General features: G+C 41.1%; 1 protein-coding gene across 3 annotated transcripts in view; it reads left to right on the top strand.

The window, feature by feature from the left end:
• RTP4 (receptor transporter protein 4) overlaps positions 1 to 22556 on the top strand; it is a 49733-nt gene that overhangs the window by 20248 nt on the left and 6929 nt on the right. The window contains exons 2-3 of one of the 3 annotated variants that reach the window (XM_033090677.1): positions 6770 to 6901; positions 10416 to 10609. The gene's annotated coding sequence lies outside the window, so the exon portion shown is untranslated. Of the gene's footprint in view, positions 1 to 6769; positions 6906 to 10415; positions 10610 to 22556 lie in introns of those variants that run through there. The other 2 variants (XM_033090687.1, XM_033090695.1) reach the window with 2 other exon arrangements.

Below are 22556 nucleotides of genomic sequence, written 5' to 3'. Positions count from 1 at the left end.
CACACACACACACAGAGGGTGCCAACAATGTATACACGTTTTAAGAAAGGAAAAAACTGTATTAAAATTATAATAATATATACTAATAACAAAAGATGAATACAAGTTACATTTGACTTCTGCAATTACAAGAGGTGCTCAAAGTGATTGCCATTAGTGTAATTTGAATAGTTTTTTCTTAAAATGTGCATACATTTTTTGGCACCCTCTGTGTGTGTGTGTGTGTGTGTGTGTGTGTGTGTGTGTGTGTATACTCTCACATGCCTTCCACCTTTGACTCTGGGTAAGTCAGGGAATAAATGCCTATGTGAATAGGAGAAAGGCTATTTAAATGATTTAGTTATGAAGTACACTATTTTTTATATCTATATTTATCTATCTATCTATCATCTCTCTCTCTCTCTCTCTCTCTCTCTCTCTCTCTCTCTCTCTCTCTCTCTCTCTCTCTCATAATAGATATAGATATATCCCTAGAATAAGGAGAAGCGATATAGTAAAGAGTTTAAGGTCCTTTTGACGTTGAGTTAAATTCTGGCATTATCTATATGTTTCTTATATGTCTCTGAGCCCAGTGCTAATAACATTCAAAGACGGGCACACTTCCTCTCTTTGTGAGCGTCAGCTGTATACTTACCCATGTCCAATGGTCTCAAGACTCACTGTTAGTGCTGTATGTCCTCATCTCCTCCCTCACTGAGCCAAGCACCAAGCTGCATGCATGAGTGCCTTTAAAACAGGATGGTGCCCTGAGTGCTGGGGCTGCAAAGCAGGGAAGTACCTGTGACATCCAGGAGTATCTTGAAGCCCCCAAATTCAGAAGCCTGGCCCAGGCATATCCCACCCCTCACCACAGAGCTTGGTACAGAAAACACGCTCTCAAGCAGCCTCAAAATCAATCTCTAATACAAAGTCGAGTATGTTACCCAGAATTGCTGAAGATTTAGGGAAAACAAACATTGTATAAGAAAGGAATAAAATGCAACAAACAAACCCTAGGAACCCTAGGAATTAGCACCCTAGGAAAGAGAAAGTGGAATAAATAAAAATGAAGAGAATGTAATTAATATTTTCATTCATAAAACAAGAACAAGATGTTATGAAAAAGTACAAATTAGAGATGTTATATAGAAAAAAAAAAGGTTGTTAAAAAGAAAAAAATCAATAAATGTGGTGCAGAGCACATTGGACATCACTGAAGAGAAAAATGAGTGTGTTATAAGACAGAGCTGAGTAATTTTGCCAGTTCTTAGAACACAAGGACCAAGAGGAAAAACATATAAAGTAAAAATACTTGGAGCACAAAGTCAAAAGTCCAGTATCTATGTAATAAGACTTCCAGATGGAGAGAACAGACGGAATGAATGAGAGAAAAATAATAGATATAATAGAAGATAATATCCCAATGTTGGAGAAAGATATGCTTTTAGACTGAAAGGGCACATCAGGCTTCTGAACAGAATAAATGGGGTGAGGGGTGGGGCGTAACCTTAGCTATGTCCTAGTGAAATTTTGGGAAATGAAGGGAAACAACAATCTAAAGCTTTCAGAAAAAAAGCAAAGATTATCTACAAAGAAACAATTAGGTAAACAACAATCTTCTGATTCTCAATAATGGCTAAAAGAGACAATGGAATAACATCTTCAATACTAGGAGAGGAAATGATTTTGAGCCTAGAATTTTATAATGACCCAAATGATCATTAAAATGTAAGGTCAGAATAAAAGCATTTTAGACATACAAAGTCTGTACAACAATTCCCACTATAAGAATTTCTGGAAGGTTTAGTCCAGCAAAATGAAAAAGGAACACAAGAGAAAATAATTACAGAGAGAGACTTTCTTGAGTAAAGAAACAAAGACAATTTTAAATTAAATCTAATAAATATTGACTATAAAAAATAAATCAATGTTATGCTACATCCCTAATACAAAGTGATCCTTATGTTTAATGTGGAGGAAGAGGCGCTTAACATTTTTGTTTCTATAAATAGGGGAAAATATAGATACACTTTAAGTTTAGAGTATAGAAATATGTATTTATTGTGTTGTTTGGTCTGTAGCCATAGTGCGAATTGCTTTTAAAATTTGAAAGGAAAACCAGCAAGATACATATAAAAGAAAAAAAAGAATGCTCTGTCAAAATGAGACTTGCATTATTAGCTAACACCACAATTACTGATTAACTCTTTAATTTCAGTCTAACACCTATTAGTTGACTATTTAAAGATTAACAATGGAGCTGTGACTCTCAAGTTTAGTTGCACATCACCAGGTAGTGTTTGTAACTCTCAACATCCAGGCCCCACTCCATATTAATTAAGTCAGAATCTCTGGGGGTGGGACACAGATATCAAGAGTTTTTAAAACTCCCTAGGTGATTCCAATGTGCAGCTGAGTTTGCTAACCAGGAGGATAGATGACAGGTACTTCAAGGGAAAAAGTCACACTTCAGGTGGGATTAGGTGGCAGAGTGAGTGTGGGTGGGTCCTCGAACCCTCAAACATTTATTTTGTCCATCTCTGAGCTGTAAGAGTTGGTATGGAGGAGCTGTATGGGTCCTGCCAGAGCTGAGGAACTCCGATTCTGTAAGACCAATCTCAGACAGAAGAGAATGTGTTTATTCCCTTCTGAATGTACCACATGGGGCCAGGATGAGTACAGAGCTCAGCCCCTCCTGGTCGTCAGAGCTGACACCCACGCTGTTGTTTGCACTGTTGTACCCAAACATGATCCCTTTCTCATTAGGGGCTTGTTAGGTGGGTGTCCACACCATAGGTAAAACAGCCTACATCGAGACCTTCTTGGTCTAGGATAATGGGGAGCACCCTTGCTGAGCATTGCTGCTGATCCCACGGCCAAGCCTCGCCAAGCCTGAAATACCTTTTCTTCTTCTCCCCACCTATTTCAGGACACGCTCAGCTTCTCTAGGAAACTGCTGATTCTTTCTCTCAACTCCTGGTAAATACTTATTGTCTTGGCTCCTAAATAGATGTCAACCTCCCATTTAGCATTTCTTTTTCAAATCCTCCAAATGCTTGTTTGATCCTAAGTCTGATATGATGAAGAAGTATTTAAACCTGCAGTCTCTGAATTCATGCCCAGCGTAACCCACCAATGAATAGGTTAGTCTTCTGAATCTCTTTTCCTCTTTGACATGATGAAATCCACATGCTTTTGCATTTATGCTTTTCACAATCTAGTACTCAAATCAACCTCACAGAACACCATTCTCTCTGCCTTTCAGTGAATCTATTCTCCAGCTGTGTCTCTCAGACTCCACAAGTTCTCACACAAGTTCTCCATTAATCTTCTCTGTGAGGTGCTCTTGGTCTCCCCATTCAGAGTTGAGTTCACCTGCCTCTGTGACCCCATACTATTGTTTTCCTCCCTCTGAGTTGGCGGTGTGCTATAATTACAATTCGAATGTGCTAGTTCCTCTTGCTAGACCAGAAGGAACTAGAAAACAAATTACCAGTCTCTGTATTCACCTGTGCCTAGCACAGTGCCTAATGATTAATAAATATTTATCAGATGAATGAATGAATTGGCCCAGAACAACATGGCTGGTCCTGGGTCTGTTTGCCCCTCACTCTCCAGGAGGGCTGAAAAGGCCAGTTGCCCCTCTAGCCTTCTGTCCTCGTGTTAAGAAGAGTCTTTCCAGCTTAAAATTTTCTGAGGGCTGTGCCCACACGGACATACACAGTCATGGAGCCCAACCTGGTAGCAGATTTGCATTTTGGCTAATTTCTATATCCAAGAGGATTTGAGGGAAATAGAGCAACATTTTGCTATCGGGGTCCCGTAATCCTGTTATTTTTTCTGATGTGATTGACAACCCTGGTATGAGCAGTCTGCTTTTTAGCTTCCATCTTTCTCTAAATGAATATTGATGCTGTGTTTACTTTTAATTAATATTCATTGCGAGAAAGGAATTATACTCATTCACTTTTAATTATATCCTTTCTGCATAAACAAGCTTTTAATAACAGATTTTCTAGGGTAGGAAAAACAAGCTCTGTGCCCCCAGCCTAGTCTCATGCCAGGAAAGCCGCCTCTGCAATCGATGAAGGGAATTTCAATTTGTTTCTTGGTGCAGTGGGAAAAGCTGTGGGTGGAAAGTTAGTTCTTCTAAAATCAACCGTCTCGTCTACCATTGCTACTGTGGGTTCTTGGGCTAATTACTCAACCTCCTGTACTTCATCTTCATATCTGAAAAATGGTAATTGGACCAGATCAATCGTTTTCATCCATAGCTGCATATTGAGATTACCCGGGGGAATTATTGAGCAATATCAAAGCCCAGGCCACATGCCAGATGAATTAAAACAAAATCTCTGTGGGCTGGGTTTAGGCATTGGTACTTTAAAAAAAATCCTTAGATGGGATTCTTTTAATGTTGAGAATTTCAGAGTTGCTATCGGCTGATATGGACATCATTTTTATCAGACTTCTGGTTGCTCGTGGCTCCTGTTAGGGTTATAGATTGCACAGGATCCAGGAGGAAGGCCAACATGGACCTCAAGAACTAGCTCAGCTCTTCCTTGGTGCGCTCCTGTAATGGGGGCTCACATCCTGGGATGGGCTCAGTGGTGTTCTCTAGGAGTGGAGAGGAGGAAATAATATTCCCTGAGCTTCTGCTATGGGCTGGGTACATCCAGCATCTCATCTGTTGGTCATCAGACACGTTTCACATCTAGTATGTTCCAGGCATGGGGGATTTAATATTGCTGAACAAGGCAGTTCCTGCTGTCATGGAACTTAGGATCTAGCAGGGAAGAGAGACTTTAAGCTGATAATGAACAATGAACTACATGAGTTTAAGGAGCTGCGTGGGAAAAGTACAGGTTGGTATCAGAGCCCATAATAGCGGGGGATCATTCTAAGGAAATCTGCTTTATGAAGCAGTGTCTAAGACCTGAGGCCTGAGGACAAGTAGGTCTAGTTCAGTTAATAGATGGGGAGGAGCATTCGAGTCAGGGATGAGGCTCTCACAGGGAGCAAACTGAGTGAGGCCCAGAGAGGCCGAGTGCTTTTCCTGAGGTCCAAAGCAACCAGCCTCATTCTGACTTCTCAGCTGGGAGGGGTTTTAGAAACCACTGAGAGTGCAGGATGGGGCAGAACTTGTCAGAATGACCTTGGCTATGGCTGAACACAGTAGGAATCATGTTGGAGTGAGGAAGGAATAAAGCCATAGGCCGTAGGCAGAAAACGCCACCTTCTTGGGTGAGCAACAGGCCATGTGCAGTGCTGGGAAGGAAGCCCCAACACCTGTCCAACGTGAATCTTGGATGGGAGTGGGATTGTCTGTGAGGCAGACAGAGCCATGTGGCATGATCAAAAGAGGGGTCCAACAGCAGGTTTTATTTGGATTAGCCCAGCAGGTGGTCCAAAGCAAGGCAATCTTGGAGCCAGTAGCATGTCTCCCCCCATTACCCTGGAGTTCAGGGATGGGACTCTAGACTCCGAGAAAAACAAGACAATGCCCTGCCAATCAGGGCTGGACAAGCCCAGCAATGCAGCTCCTCCGGAGGACAAGGTGAGACCACATCTTGATGGCTAGCCAACGCTCAATGGCCAGACTAAAACAGGAGGTCAGAGCCAGTTTAGCACCAGGAGACGAAGTGCTCAGCTCCAGAGCTTTGGCCTGAGGACAGGATCAGTGCTGGAGGCTGTGGGCAGGCTTACCTTGAGCCTGGCGGTCAAATAGTTCCAAGCATGGGGGGAGCAGGTATGCAGAGGTAGGAGGCAGGCGGGGCCTGACTGTCCAGTCCAATGGTTCTCAGTGAGCATGAGACTCTAATACCCGGATCGACTTTAGCATATTATCTGGGGTGGAGTGTGGGCCTCTGCATTTTTAAGAAGATCCACAAGCAATTCTAGTGTACATTTCTGTTAAGAATCACTGATCTAGACCTATCCCTTCAGTTTTCAGATGAAGAAATAAGCCCAGAAAGAAGAAGTGACTTGCCCAAAGTCATAAACATACTAGAAGAAATAGGACTAAAACCTTGGTTTCTTCATTCCCAGTCCAATGTGCCTGTATGTTCAGGTTAGCAGTTAACACCAACAGCAATAGCAATACCTTCTTAAATGCATACTCCCATGCCTTTGACATCATCTGGTCTTGGGATCATTTATACCTCAGGTAGCAGATAAGCAAACGGAGGTTGTGTGAAGTGCAACGAATTGTCTGCTCAAGGCCATATGTATGTGTTGGGACAAGAACATATTCTTCTTTCCTAGTTCTGAGATATTTCTCCTGCTTCAAGCATCAGACTATAAAACCAGGGTTTAGGCTTTTCTCCCAGGAGGTAAGTCCTGACCTTTCTCAACCTGGACAGTCTAATGGCCACCAATCCATTTCCTGTGCATGTCACCAACAAGCCCCTAATGGAGTGTAGCCATAAGGCTAAAGGGGTGCCCAGTAATTAGTGGCCTAGAGGCATAAGTGACGTTTGGACAACTGGCCGGCTGGTTACAGTGCATTTTGTACCCCAAGGGCTCCAGAAACTGGAGCCAAAGTGCCAAGCACATCAAATTCAAGTGTCACCGAGGTCTGAGCTCAGCTGCTCCCTTAGCATTTGCAAAATGTCCTGCCCATAATCTTCCCCTCGTATCCTCCCTTGGCCACTTTCAGGAGCAGATGAGCTGAAGTTACATGCAGCTGATCCCAGACCTGCTGGTTAATTATCTTGGCCTGTAATTAGTGTTTCTGATTTCTCATTCCTTGCCAACTCCTGCAGTTAATGTATCATTTCTCTCTCTGTAGAGAGTCCATCGGGAGGGCTTCGTAGCCATGGAATGAAAATCTCTGGCAGTGGCAGCCTTTTGGAGACATTGCACCTGCTGACTGTCCCATTGCCCCTTGGCACCATCCCTGATCTTCTCTTCACCTCCAAGTGTACGTAAGTCACCGAGTTGTCAGTTCTCTCCTGAACATTTCTTGGACGTGTCTTTGTCTCTCCATCTTTGCGCCTTCTGATTTGTTCAGGCCTCATCCTTTTTCATTTGGACTCATACACTTTGTTCTTAATGGGCCTTCCTGTCCTGGTGTTACAAATGTCTCCTCTACAATATGGGCAGAAAAGTCTTTCTAAACGGCCAATCAGGCTGCGGTACTGTCCTCTCTAAAGCCCAACCATTGTAGTTCAGCTTGTAAAGCCTTGTGCAGTATGGCCTGTCTGTTTTTCAACCCCCTCTTTCACATGGTTTTCCTATTCCAATAATTCAGAACTACTGTAATTCTCTCCTCCTCTCCCTCCGTTACACATCCTAACATGTATGCACACGTGCATGTGTGCAGACACACTCATGCACACCATCTATCCATGCTGCTCCATGATGAGGAAAACAGGAAGATGGGGCAGGAAAAGGATCTGACTGAGTTGGGCAAGCATCCTAAGAACCATCATGAGGAAAGGGAGAAGAGTCTCCTTCTATTTGGCTTTGGGAGATAGGACTAGAAGCTATCAAACCATTTTAATATACAGAATAATTGTTCAACAATTGAAGATCTATAGAGAATATCTCAAGAAGTGGACACATTGGTCTTCTAAGCTTTGCATCCAATGCCTCTTAATCGAGCACTAGGGGATTTTACACATCCTCCTAGAACCACCACCAGACATTTTATCAATTCAATGACTTCCAAGCCATGTGACTCCAAAAAAGTTACTCAACCTCTCTGTGCCTCGGTTTTCTCAATCAAATGAAATAATTTCTTTAAAGAATTTTGCACACCATCTAGCATGCTGTAAGCATTTGACGAATGCTGTGTATTAGCTCCTGTCCCAGGAATATCTCTGCCTCTGGGCCTTCACTCGCTTTCATCTTGGCACATCTGTATGTTTCCCATTCCTTAAGATTGAACTCAAATACTGAGTGGCCAGAAAGTTCCCCGATTCTCTTGGTAAGAAATAACCTTGCCATATCCCACTCACCCCTTCACTGAACCTCCTACTTCTACTTATCGTTGTTATTTTTCTACTTTGTTATAGTTTGTTGGTACTTATTACCACAAATATCTTAGGGACAGAACATGTCACCAGTTCTTTTCTGGGTACCGTCCAGGTGCTGAGCCGAGAGCCTCAGCACATGACGGATTTTTGGTAAGTGTTGGTTGAATTAATGAATCAAGTAAATCCAGCAAAGCCTCAAAAGCCCGATTGAGTCCCCTTTTCATTTTGCATTCTGGTACTTTGGTTTCATGAAGATGGGGCTCTAAGGTCAGTTTCCAGTGGAAGTCTAGAAAGGCTCATTAGTTTTCAAAAATATATTGGATATGAAAACTGACAGAAATGCAATTTTTGCTCAGGTTTCATTTCAGCATGGGTGGATGGTTTTTCTCGATAATTTGTAGCCTATGAACTCATTTATTTATACCACATCTAGGCACAGACGGGAGACTTGGAGTTTTGAGCCCAGGAGGAAGCAGGAGCAAGTGAGCTCGGGACCCAGGGCATGAGAGAGACTTTGTCAAACGTTGCTAATTAAGTCTGGGATCCATCTCTCCCTCAGCCTACCAGGATGATGACAGTGGGCTGCAGCTATTATTTTATTAGCGAATTCCCACTGTAACTTGTTTCCTTGTTATTAGTGAAAGAGAAGGCTGGGTGCATTAGCCACATACCAGGGCCACACTTTACCCCAATTTAGAAAATAAATGTTCTCCTACTGGATTTAAATTCATGGAGTTTAGTTTTAACTTCAGGGAAATTGTGGTTCCCACGCCTATGACACTTCTAAGTGCTGGATGAATCACAGACTTCTAGAAAATTGAAAAGGGACTCAGAGATTAATGATTCTAACATCCGATGCTTTCATCTCCCCAAACAGCTCTGAGCGAGAACTGTGCAACTTCCAGTGACAGGGAGTTCTGTTGCTACATGAGGCAGCCCATTTCTTTTTTATTATAACTCGAATTCGTATTGATATTAATAGTAACATCGGCTTGCATTCTCATGGTGATTTACTTCCAAGAAAGCATTTTCACATTCATCATGTTTGGTTTTCACAAGGTTGTTGGGAAGAGGCCCTGGTCCCCTCCATCACCCCTTCTTCACCGATGGGGAACATAGGCCTGGATTGCTCTAAGCTATGACTCTTGTGCGCAGTCTCTGACTCCACATGTGAGGTGCTTTCCACTAGGCTGTAAGTTCCCTTTTAAAAAATAACAGTTATTTTTACCATCACTTTTTAAATAACATAGTATATTTTTTGAAAATGCAGAGGGAAAGTGAAATGCTCTAACTATATGTTTTGAACTCACTCCCTATCTCAGTACTTACTCTTGGAGATAGTTTAACCATGTGGCCAAAGTCCAGGGAAGAAAGGCGGCCTGGAAGAGGTCCCACCTGCCTGACTGCAGCCGCAGTTTCCATGTGGAGATGATTCGGGCAACTTCCGGAGATCTGCTTGCAGTGGGCGATGGCTTGCCTCTCAAAGAGTAAGGAGCAAAGCCTGGGAGAAGCCGGCTGGCCATTAGTGTGTAGTTCACAACCCCAGTAGGCGCTGGGTCCTACTGGCATCAGCTATTTTGTGTGGCCCAGTCCTGCTGAAAGGCACCGCTCTTTTCCAGAGCCCCCTTTTCCCTCTCAGGTACCCGCACAAGTTCATGAACCTAATGGCCTCCCCCTTTCCTCCATTCAATAACCCTAGACTGTCTATCGGTTGCTGTTGATCTACCTGGAAAGGGACCAAAGCCTGGAAGTCCCCCAAAGCCCAGCCTTAGTAGTGGTGAGGGCACTTACACTGGCTGATGGTGCTGGCAGGTCTAAGCCTGTGTTCATAAGAATGAAAATACAGAAAGAGGAAGAGGAAGAAAGAAGGAGAAGAAATAAACATGGAAAATTTGAGAGAAGGAGAAACCTAAAGGGAGAACTATAACACTGACAAGTAAAAATAGGGTGAAGCTTGTTTAAATAGAAAGGAGAAAAGAGAGAGCAAGAAAGAGAACTCTCTGGTACAAATTTTCAATGAGATTCAAGAAGATATTACAAAAAGGAAGCTGATAATAAGAAAGAACTCAGAAATTAGGAAAAATAATTTAAAAACAACTTCTGAAATTAAAATAATCTATAGGAGTGAAACAATATAAAAGGACTGAAAACTAAATTATAGGTCTAAAAGATAGACTTAAAAATATACTACAGAATATAGAACACAAAAAAAGCAAATCAATGAAAATTATTGGTGAAACTAAAAGAGAAATGGAGAATAGACTTAGGATATATAATTGGCCAAGACAAGCATCTCCAGAGGAGAAAAAGGAAAGAATGGAGAAACAATGAAACATTTCACAATTTTTCCTGTAGCTGATTAAAGATCAATATTTTGGGATTAAAAGCACAGAATTATATACATTATTTTAGAAAGTAATAAAAACAAACATTTTCTGGTGGAATTTTAATTTCCAGGAATAAAAAGCACATTGTACAAGTTTCTCAAAAGAGAGAATAAGTTACTTACAAGGGGAAGAGAATGATTTTGACATCAGAGTTTTTATCTGAAACACTGGAAGCTACAAGATATTGGGAAACATTCAAAGAATATCAATGGGAAAGGACTGATTCCTTTGGTTTTCCAACCAAGGACGTCAAAGACTCAAAAGGTATGTACCCATGAATATCTTACAAAGGACTTAAAGAAATATGCCTTTTAAGTTAAAATTTAATCAGGAAAAGGAAATCAGATTGGGGAAGATGAAACATACAAGAAAAATACCGATTTCCAATGAATCCAGTAAATTTTATTTTTAAATATAAACTAAATTTCTTAAAATAGAAGAGGGATACTGAAATAAATATTGTAACAACTCAGAATAAAAATTTCAATCATGTTAACAAGCAAAAGGAGCATGGAGTGGGGGACACAGTCTCTCCTCTAGGAAATAAAAGTCTCTCCTACAGTCTCTCCTTTAGGAAATAAAAGTTAGTATCTAACTTTTAAAATTTGTATTTGGATAGGTTTAAGTCAATTTGTTAAAGGTTTAAAACTAACCATTAGTAAAAGATAAATGCATAGCAGAGCTAAAACAAAATATCAAGAGTGAAATGATGGAATTAAAAAGACAGTTATATCAGATATTAGTAAGGAAAGGAAAAAAGAGTAAATAAGAAGTCATATGAATGGAAAACACAAAATAAAAAAATCAAGTTCAAAATGGTTCAATGAGTAATTCTACTGAATATTTAAAAAAGAAAAAAATTGCTAATCTTACACAAAATGGACCAGGTAATAAAAAGAGGGAGCACTTTCCAATTTGTTTTTTAAAGTCAACATGTTATGGATACCAAAACCTGATAAGGATGATTTAAAAAAGGAATATTACAGGTTAGTTTCACTTACAGATATATTCGTACATGCAAAGTCCTAAACAAAATAGTAATAAATGCATTTTAGCAATACATTAAAAGGATAATGCCTCACATTCAATTGAGTTCATTACAGAAATTCACGTTTCATTTAACAACAGAAAAAACTATCAATTAATTTGCCACGTGAATAGAAGAGCAAAACATAATATAATCATAGGAATAGATAAAGAAAATCATTTGATAAAATTCATCACCTACTCATTATAAAAATTCATAGCAAGCCTGGAAGCCAGCTATATAAACCTTTCAGCAAATTCATACTTAATGATGAGATGTTGTAAACTTCTCTCTCAGAGAAATTGCAGTGCAAAATACCTGATTTCTACATCTACATTCACTATTATTTTGGAGGTTTTAGATAGTGCAGTAAAGCAAGACAAAAAAAAAAAAAAGTTTAACCAATGGACTAAAAGGCTTAAAAGGAAAGAATAATAATGTCATTATCATGGATATATATTGGTGTATGCAGAAAATCTAAGTAAACTTACAGATAAAGCATTAGAATTAATTTAAAAATTTAGTACATTTTCGATATACAAAACCATTACACAAAAATCAAATGTATTCATGAATACCTGCGACAAGCAGTTAAAACATAAACTTCTAAAAATATGCCATTTGTAAGAACATAAAAAATATCAAATATCTAGGATCAAATCTAACAAAAGATGTGTAAGGCCTCCCTGCAGACAATCATAAAATATTGTTGAGAGACATTAAGGAAGATCAAACTAAATAGAAAGATATAATATGTTTATAGACTGGAAGACTCAGTATCATAAATATGAATTTTTTTTCCAAATTGATCTAAAAATTCAAGGCAATTCCAAACAAAATCCCCAAAAGATTATATTTTGGGAATTTGATTAGCTGAATATAAAATATGTATGGAGATACAAAGAGTCAAGCATAACCAAAATACTTTCGAAGAAGAAACCAAGGCCGGAAGACATACTATACAGGATATGAAGATTAATTATCAGGTTACAGTTATTAAAACAGTATGATGTTAGCACAGAATATAAATCAATGGACTAAAATGTAGAAGACAAAGGCCAACTCCAACATATATGGATACTTCATATGTTACCTGAGTGATAATGCAGAACAGTAGAGAAAGACACTAAATGGTAGAAATTTAGGCTTTGAATAAAGGGAGAAAATAAAAATTAGGAAACAGAAATGTATGAAGAATCTAAGTGGAATACATAATTCTTTAGGAAAGCTGAAATGACCAAAATTGACTTGAGATAGGGCTCTCTGGCCCTCCCCACCTTGCATATGTAGGCTTAATGAGCATCAGGAAGAAGCCTTTGTTGCAGTCCCTGCCAGTGACTGGAAAGTTCAGTTCAGAGGACCCATTTTGTCTGCAGAGCTCACCATGTTCTTCAGTCCAGCTTTGCTAGTAATAAAGAGTAGACTGCATTTTCATTTGCTCCTAGCTTCAGTGCCTATTTTTCAATGTGTTCTGAATATGAGTGGAGAAAGTGTGAGTAATTAGCTTTCCAACATATTCCACAATATAAACAAAATTTAAAAATTCCCAAATCTTTTTCTGAGGCTAGCGTAGACCTGACACCAAACTTGATAAAGAAAGCATTTTACACACACACACACACACACACACACACACACACACACACTTCTAATTTAGGAATGTTACATTAATTTTGTCAACTGACTTAAGGAAAAAAGGAAACTTATTGGTATATGTTACAAAAATATATGAGAGTATGTCCTTTGGTATGCTGGAAACAAGTATTTAAAGCCTCCCTTTGTGCTGGTTCCATTCCCAGACACACTCTCACCTGGCCATCGCAAGGTGTTCACCAGCAGGTATAAACTGATGTTCTATCAGCTTAGAACTCCAGCAGAATAAGAGCCTCTCTCCACTGACAACTGCAGCTCAAGTCCTGAGACAGGGTCTCGTTGGTCTGGCTTGGTTCCCATGCCAATCACTGAATCATTCATCGTGGCCAGGAGTGAATTATGGGTCCACTGCTGGAGCAGGGGTAGAGTTAGCCTGACCTGAACCTCATGGGCTGAGAGTGAGAAAGTGGTAATTTAAAAAAAAAAAAATAAAATAATAGTAATAATAAATAAAATTTAAAAATTAAAAAAAAAATTGAGCCTCTTACTAAGAGAAAGGAGAATTTATTCTGGATAAGCAAAAGCAAAAGACAAACATTCACACAGAACAAACACAAAATACAAAACAACAACACTTAATGTAAGATTATAAAAATCTTAGTAAACCAAATGCAGCTATATATTCAATGAATAATATACAGTCAATTCGAAGAGTTAATGCAAGGATAGTTCAGTATTAGGAAGTCCATGAATGAAAATCAGAACATTAACTATTAAAACAAAATAACCATGTGGGCTAAAATTATTGGCCTTGATCTATTTTTGGTTAATTAACTCATTCTTCTAACAAATATTTCTTGCACACCAACTATGTACTAAACACTTTTCTAATCACTGGATATAGGAGTGACCAAATGGGCAAAACTCCTTGCCTTGTGGAAGTTACATATTACTGATTAAAACTCTATGCAAAATAGTAAGAATATAAACCATCATAAATATGGTAAACATTATTTGTCAGATGCTAACAGCAAAATTGAATATTGAAGCACTAAAGACATTTCCGTCCTAGGGTTTTTATTTTATTCATCTTTCAGGGCAAAATTTTAATAAGGTTTCTGAGAAGTGCAGATATATGTACTGAGTTCCTACTTGATAAGAATATCTTCCCTCCCTACCCTTGCAAGTGAAAATAACTTGACTGGATAGATTTTTCCAGCCTTGAATTTTTCCATTTAAACTCTGCACAATGGTATACCAGCTAGAGAATGTTCCTGCTCTCAAAGAGCTTAAGTCATAAAGAGTGATAACAAAGTCAATACATTTATAAGTGTGAAAGTGTTTTAGAAGGAGAAATACCAGCTACTAGGGGAGCACACAGGACGGACAACAAATCCAGGTGTGGGGAACATGAGAAGCTCATTTGTTAGAGAAAAAGACATCGAGCTAAGACTTATGGGGTAGATAGGAGTTGCCAGGGTGAAGAAGTGATGAAGGAGCCTTCTAGCCACAAAGAGCAGGATGTGGAAAGGCACAGAAAAGTAAGAGGAGCAGCAGACTAACATTCTAGAGCGAGAGCCCTTGATTTTAAATCCTGGCTTGGCTGCGTAGCGGCTGTGTGAGAGTAAACAAATTATTTCATCTTTGTGCTTACATCTGCGAAATGGGGTTAAGAATGGGAACTACCTCATAACAGTCCTTAAAGTCATGTCCTCCAACCTACCTTTGGTGCAGAACTATTTAATATCCTCATCGTGGGGTCACCCCGCCAAGTCAGTGTAACCTACTCTTGGAAGAGATTGCATTTCAATCCAGGTCTTTAGTTTTTAATCTGGCCCTTTTGATGTGACACCAAAATTCCCAGGATGCTGCTAGAGAGAGGGAGCTGGTTGGGTGCGGCACCCACACTATCTTTATTCGTCTTGGAATGACAGTTTTGTTCAGTTATCCCTTATGTCGAATAAGATGCTTTGCTTGTGGCTTCTCTCTCCTGCACGTAGTTCAGCCCTTTGGAATGATCAGGGATAACCTTGCATATTTTTGAATACGAAAGGGCTTCGGTAATTCCAGATGCATCTGTCTAGTGCATCTTCCCTTTCTCACAGTAAGTAGTCCCATTTACTTCACCGCTGTTCCTTCTTCTCAGGCACAGGCTTATATAGACTATTTTCCTCCTCTTCCAGAAGGTTCATTCTAGATCTCTTCCTCAGCTTTAACTACCTAGTTTTCTGTGAGGGAAAAAGCAAGCCCTGCCAGCATGTGGGCTTGCACTGAAGTTCACTGCTCTTCTGCACACCTGAGACAACAGGGGTGCTGTCAACAGCGCTAACGGGATACAGGAGGACTTCTTTGCATCCCTTCATGTAGATCCAGAGCTCGGATCCATCTGCAGAATGCCAGAACTGAACTCAGAAACCCTCTAGTCCAATGCTTTATTATGCAGAAAGGGAAGCTGAGGCCAAGAGGTGGTAAACCTCTGACCACCTCTTACCACAAGATAAGGCCAAGCAACTCATCCAGAACATGGCCATTGGCTAGTGGCACAGCCTGGAGTCAAGTCCAAATCCTCTGACCCTGAATCTGCTCCTCTTTATATTTATCAAATCCCCTGGGACAGTATCTCACTTTCTTCTCCCTAAGTATCTGTGCTAGAATAATTTTCCAGCTCAGTTCCACATATTAGCACTCAGAATATTTGTTTCCCAAACCTCAGGAGCTTAATAAGAAATAAAATTTGAATCCAAAAATTAATCTGCTTTTGGGTGACATGGATTATAACAAGAATAGAGTGGGAGAAAACACACACAAAAAGTAAAACCTCAGAGTGTTTACAGCCTCATGACATCCATCGGGCTGCAACTGAAATTGGACACGACAGAGCATTATAAATCTTGGATGTAGAAGGGAAGAGCAAGGAGAGAAAATACTGCAATAGCGCTGACGCCTCGAGCAGCATTCATCACCTGTAATCTCCCAGCCTCTCCATCTTTGGAGCATGTCGTGTGCACAACAGGTTTTGTGCAGCAGGAGCCCTCACTGATCTCGCTGCAGACCTGACACATGTGACTGATCTCTAACAATTAAAGGTGCTCACAGGGTCGGCCAAGCCCCTCCTCATTGAAACAGGGTTATAATGAACCTGGATTTTAAAAAATAAGATGAAAAAATAATCTCTGAAGAGTTGGCAGGGAGAGAGATAGAATTAACCTCTTTATTCTCAACAAGAATAGAAAACCTAATCTTTGATCTCGTGGATGAAAATGAAGAGGGCCCCACAGAGAGGTACATGAAACAGGCTGTGAAAATGACCTGTCAGAAGGGACTCAGGAGAAATCAATAACTTCAGGGGGAGATGCTAGGTTAGATTGTGAAACTACTGCAGCCTGAATTTCTTGAACTATCCGTGGGGGTCAATTCTGAGTCTTTGCAAAACAGCTAACTGGAGGTCATGGTCAAAAGGCCTTTAAAACACTAAGCAGACCACCCCTAGATGGGCCTGTGGCTTTGAGCCTGCTTGTTTCTTGCTACTGGCCTGGGGTCTTGGTCGCTCTTTGCACAGGTTTCAAATTCTTACTGACATCAGGAGAGGTTACGGGGATCTCACCAAGACGCGCGCTGCACTCTCAGGGCCAGACTGAAGCCACACAGGTCCAAAGCCAAGTTCCTGTGCTTGGTGCGCCTGTCAGCAGGCTGCACTGCATCTCCCCAGGTTCACATTGCAACGACCCTGAGTGACCTATCTCTATTTCTCGTAGCTCTCCTCCCTGGACGTCAGTGGGCCCTGCTGTTAATTAGATTCGTACATTACGACTGCGGCTGTCTCCTGGACTCCATCCACCAGAAAACAAGCTCCTTTCTGGTGCCAGGTCACCTCAGCCATAATGACTAGACTAATGAAGGCTGACCTTGCCTTCCAGAATCACACAGGGGAAGAAAGCACACAAGTGGGACGTAAATCATTTGGTTTCACCTCCTATCTCGGCCACTCATATGTTAGATCTCAGTCCATTGCTCAAGATTCCTGAGCCTCAGATTTTTAATTGATAGTGGTTTTTATGCAGAAGTGTATTTCAGTATCAGTCTCGGACCTGTAACACAGGAGTTCTACTCCCGGCAGTTTCTTGGATTCCGTGAGGCTAAAGAAAGACGATGCAGCCATAGGTAAAGCATTCATACCACAGTTATATTCTCGAGGCGGCCGGTTGAGACACAAGAAGCAGTGTCTGCGCTCGCTGGAGCAGCCACGACAGTTATATAGCATACAGAACAAAAATGGCTTACAGCCCTCTGGTTACATACGGGGGCGATGGGCGTCCAGGCGGTCTGCGAGTGCATGGGCTACCAGCCGAGCCAGTGCTTTTCCACGTGAGGCCGAGAGCCTCGCTCTACTGCTCTCCTGGCCCTGTCCCAACAGAGCTTTTAAAAACTACGTGCTTTCCCCAGCCCAGACCTGTTAAATGAGAATTTCCAGAGGTGGGACTGGGCATCTATGTTTTACAAAGCTCTATTAGATGCCTCTACTCTGAAACATTCTTTGTTAAGCGTAACAAGCCAGTGGGTTAGTGTAGGGACAACATAGCTATGGGGATAAAGGTACAGTCTAAGAGATAAAGTTCTCTAAAATTTAGTTATTCATTTTATCTTCTGCTTTTCTTCTTTACAACCCACAGGCACAGATACTTTCTAGGTTCTTGGTCTTAAATATCTCTTTCCTTTCCATATGTGTGGACTTATCTCTCCTTTACTCTTTAAATATTGAATTTAAATGCTTTATTCCATTCAAATGCGACTACCAGTATTTCAAGACTTTACATATTCTTTCTTCTATGAAATGATACTGTTTGACGTTTTGTAGTTATGGGTTATATCTATATCATATTGGTACATTTATCATTAAATCCAATGGGATGGTATTCTTATTTCTACTTTATAGATGAGGACATTAAGTTTCAAAGAGCTTAAGGGTTGGTGGTGGAACATATACCCTTTTCTTCTAATTTAAAGTCCATTGCTTTTCTCCCTGAGTCACGCTAGGAAAAGTATCTGAATTCTTTACTTGTAATTCAAATGTCAAGCAATACAAAGAAAGCAAGTCAGGAATGGAACTTAGAGAACCTTTAACATCTCTCCCATGGCTTTGTGGTTCAATGATTCTAGTTGTATGTTGAGAAATCTTGATGGCGGTTTGAATTCCTTATTCCTCCCTCATATATCATGAGATGAATAGATAATTCGTCTAACCCAGGTGGCACCTGGCTCCTGTTCCAGAGAAGAGCACAGGGGTGGCCCTGCCCTCTTGAGCATCGGCCCTGGTCTCTTCTCTCATCTCTGTAAGCGTGGTGGGCTTTGTTCTCATTACCAAGTAGAAACGAAGGCACACATGGGAAGGAGTGGGGTCGTTCCCAATGCCCCACAGTGAAGGCTAGAAGTGGCTGGCATCGGGCATTTCCCATCCTCTAGGTCAGTTACACTTTTGTAATACCCAAGTGTGTTATGCCCCAATGAAATAGTTGTCCTTCCACTTGTGACAACATGGATGGATCTTGAGATTATAATGCTAAGCAAAATAAGTCAGACAGAAAAAGCAGAGACCATACGATTTCACTGATATGTGGTATACGAACGAAAAACAACAAAAGAACAAGACAAACAAATGAGAAACAAAAACTCATAGACACAGACAATAGTTTAGTGGTTACCAGAGGGTAAGGGGGGGGTGGGAGATGAGGGTAACGGGGATCAAATATATGGTGATGGAAGGAGAACTGACTCTGGGTGGTGAACACACCATGTGACATATAGATGATGTATTACAGAATTGTACACCTGAAATTTATGTAACTTTACTAACAATTGTCACCCCAATAAATTTAATTAAAAAAAAAATTAGTTGTCCTTGAGGGCAGTCCGTGTTAAGAACAGAGAGTTCTGGGTATTTTTAAAACATGGCTATTTTCTTCCTCCTCTGGCCAGAAGCGCAGGAAGATTTTTCCCCACCTTCACAGTGAAACCCTGGTGGCGCTCCTACAGGTAAAGCTCACGAAAGCGTGAGAACTCCCTTAAGACTGTACACCCGTCCCCCGGGATTTTTCAGTTCTCAAGCTTTGCCTTACTGAGCCTCCAGCAATGGGTCAACGATAGTTCAGCTTTTTCTTACCAGAACTGGTTCCAGTGGCGGCTTCTGTTCCTGCCATTTAGCTCTGAGAAGCTGTAATTCTCTGTATCTACCGTCTGTCTCCCCAGTTTCCAGGGTAGCAGTTCGCCCTGTGACCCCAATTCTCTGATGGATCTAAGAAGAGTTGTTGATTTTCAGTTTGTTCAGTTCTTGTTGTGAGGATGGGAGTGACGGTGCTTTATACATGGGAAGGAGATGAAGAAAAATTAAGTTGCTCTTTGTCTTGGTTGGGGTCCTTCCAAAAGCACAGCCCAACACAAGAACTTGGTGCAGGTAATTGTTGTGAGAGGTAATCCCTGGGGGCAGGAGCAAGGGATTAGGTAAAGTGAGTCAAGGATGGGAGAAAAACCAATTAAAGGTATAGTGTTAGCCTGCTGGTGGGGGTGGTTCAAGACACTGCCTTAACACATCTTCACCGCAGCCTTGGAACAGAGCCTGGAGAGTTCTGACTCCAGTTTTCATTCTACCTGTGATGTCGAGGAGGCAGTAGCTGTTAAGAATGGGTCTCAGAAGCTCTCATTTGCCAGTGGCTATGATGGGCTGGGCCCTGGTCACCCTCCTTTCTGGGGCTCAGCTTTCTTTCAACTCACAGAATGTCTTTCTACCCCAAAACTATCCAAACGGTTTTCTATGGAAGCAAACCCCAGCATCCCAGATAGACTGTGTGAAGCCTGAAGCGTAGCAGGTTTTCACGGAAACTGTGCAACAAATTGCCGCTTTGAAAATTTGTGAGGTTTTGTTTTAGTTCTTTTGATTTTACACATTTCTTCTGGTTCTTTCTAAGAGGTTTATTGTATTGTCCTTTTCACGCTATCTTTGCACTCTGGAATGGTGTTCTCAGCAGGCCAAGCCTAGGTCTGAGCAGCAGCTGGCTCTGGGCTTCACACTCCGTCTCACTTCTTACAGGGTAGTTGGCTATCAAAACAGAGGTTATACTTGTGTCCTCGGGGAGAGCTGACCTCTCCCAGGGAAGTGCATAAAGTAGGGTTGGGGGTTAGATAACAAAGGTGTGATAGGAATGTATATCGCTGCTCAGTCTGTATTCTTCAGTGACTGTTCTACTCTTTGAGTCCTTATACATATGCTCATTTGTAGTTTTTTTTTTCCAGCTTGTGCTGTAATTTTAAAAAATATCTATTTATAATTTTATTTTGCTGTATATCCAGTGTGTTTTAAAACAATTTTATGGTAAATTACAAAGAAACATACAACATAGCAACACCAATAACAAAATAGCAAACGCTTCTATTTGCTTACTAAGTGCCAATAACTATTTTTAGACTCATTCAATCCTCACAACAGCCCTGTGAGATGGGTAGTATTATTAGCCCCACTTTTTAGATGGAGAAATTGAGGCACACATAAGTTAAAGGACTTGCCCAAGGCCACCAAGGTGGTAAGTGGTATAACTAAAGTTCAACCAGGATAGGCTGGCTCCAGATCTATGCTCGTAACTAAAAGGATAAGCTGAGAAAAAAGTGACATGTGGGGAAATAAAGGTAGATGCTCCTTTACGTATCTGTCTTTTCTGCTAGACTGTGCTTTGCCTGAGAATAAGGGCTAGCAGATTATGGGTATCCAAGACATGTGTTCTTTGATCCTTCAAAGAAAACTGTCTAATTCTACTTTCCCTTAACTCTGCTGGTGTCCTGTTGTAAGTAGTTGTGATTTCTCATACTGTGCAGTATAGGGACAGTCCTGAGGGGTAGAACTAGCCCCTTCCATTACATTCCAGAACATGTGATCTCAACACCTCCCTTCCCCTCCAGGCCGACCTTATGCTGAGAAGCGGGCCTAACTGGGGCAGTGGGCCTTCCTAGGCTGTGCTCAGGGAACCCAGCTCAGATAGCACAATCCTTGGAGGAGCGGCATGGAGATCCCTACTCACATTCCCCAAAATAGCTCCCTGTGCCTCCTGCCATTAGCAACCCATTCTTTCTTTAGACACGCCCATTATTTCATGGGGCGTAGGGTGGCATCAGAAATTTGAGTCTCGGCTCTGCCATTTATTAGATCATCTCAGGGTCTGGGAGGTGAAGATAAATCTGGTATCACTAACACAGCAGGGACTCCTAGTCCAGAATTCATTTTTTCCTACTCTGAAGTCTTGAAGCAGGAGAAATGGACTTAGATTAGGGATCATCCAGCCTTATTATTCCCCAGATCAACCACCTTAACATTTTCTGTATCTGTTCTCCATCTACCTCCACAGCTTATGCTAACTAGTTGAAGAGATGTTTAAATACATGTCTTGTTTCTCTCCTTTAATCAAACCAAGTTCCTTCATCCCCTACCACCCCCAAGCTCTCATAACTACAGAAATAAATTATCAAGTGGATGATGACTACAGACAGAGCTTCCACCTCTCCTTTCAGTCTCACGCCCTGAGTCCTTATCATTCATGCCTACCTTCCTGTATTCCCAAGCCTACAGTATCCCCAAGAAGAACACATCTTTTTCTGTTAAGCTTTATGCTAGACTTGTTTGTGAAGGTCATGTGATATTCTAAAAATGGGTCACACCTAAGATTATGAAACTGGACTTTAGCTCTAGTTATTGCAAATCTATCTTGGCTCTGGTTTCTGCAACTTGTAAAAATAAGGGAGTTGGACGATTGCAGGAATGGCAAAAAAGTTTCCTCTACCAGTCAGTTGGTCGTAGCTACCCAGAACACTGTGATGAAAGGGTAAAGTTATACCCAGACTCAGAGCAAAAGGTACAAGCATTGATTAGTAAGGTCTGTCTTGGGCAAGAACTAGGGAGAAACATCATTTGCCATCCCAGGATTAGATGATCCTGTAGATCCCTTCCAGCTCTGAACTGCTGAGAATCTAAATTTCCCCATGCCCCCCTTTTTCAGAATTGATCTGTGCTTTGTTGCTTTGGGGAATCCTGCCTCAATTTCTACTGTCTTTGAGGAACTCTTTAACTAATCTATGATAAGGCACCAACCGTGGATGAAAGCCTAGAAGTCATTATCATCACATTTTTTGATTTGGGTAAGTCACTTCCACACCTTGGTTCTCAGTGACATGGGAACAGGGGTCATAAGATGATATCTAAGATCTCTTCCAAATACTGAGTTTCATGAATCCATTATCCTGGAGTCACAATGCTGTGGCACAAAGAAACAAGTGACTTACAGTAGATCCATGGGATTTTAAAAGGGTGTAATCTCCTTCTCTTTCTTCTTTTTCTTTGTGGTGGTGGAGAAGGTAATGGGCTTTCTCCAGCTCTCAAATCTCAAATCATACCTTTAGGCTACCCCCTCCTCTGTCTATTGAAACAGGCTGGCCTGGAGCAGTTGTGTGTGTTAAAGGAAACACACAAAGAGAAGGCAGAGGGGCAGGGAGTGCAATGGTCCAGTCAAGACAACATTTTGGGGAAAAAAGACCATTTGAGGAGTCAGGAGATAG

The sequence above is a fragment of the Rhinolophus ferrumequinum genome, chromosome 2, assembly GCF_004115265.2.
Source record: "Rhinolophus ferrumequinum isolate MPI-CBG mRhiFer1 chromosome 2, mRhiFer1_v1.p, whole genome shotgun sequence".
Lineage (NCBI taxonomy): Eukaryota > Metazoa > Chordata > Mammalia > Chiroptera > Rhinolophidae > Rhinolophus > Rhinolophus ferrumequinum.
Note: the sequence above shows the minus strand (reverse complement) of the source record. Positions and strands in the feature narration are given on the sequence as shown.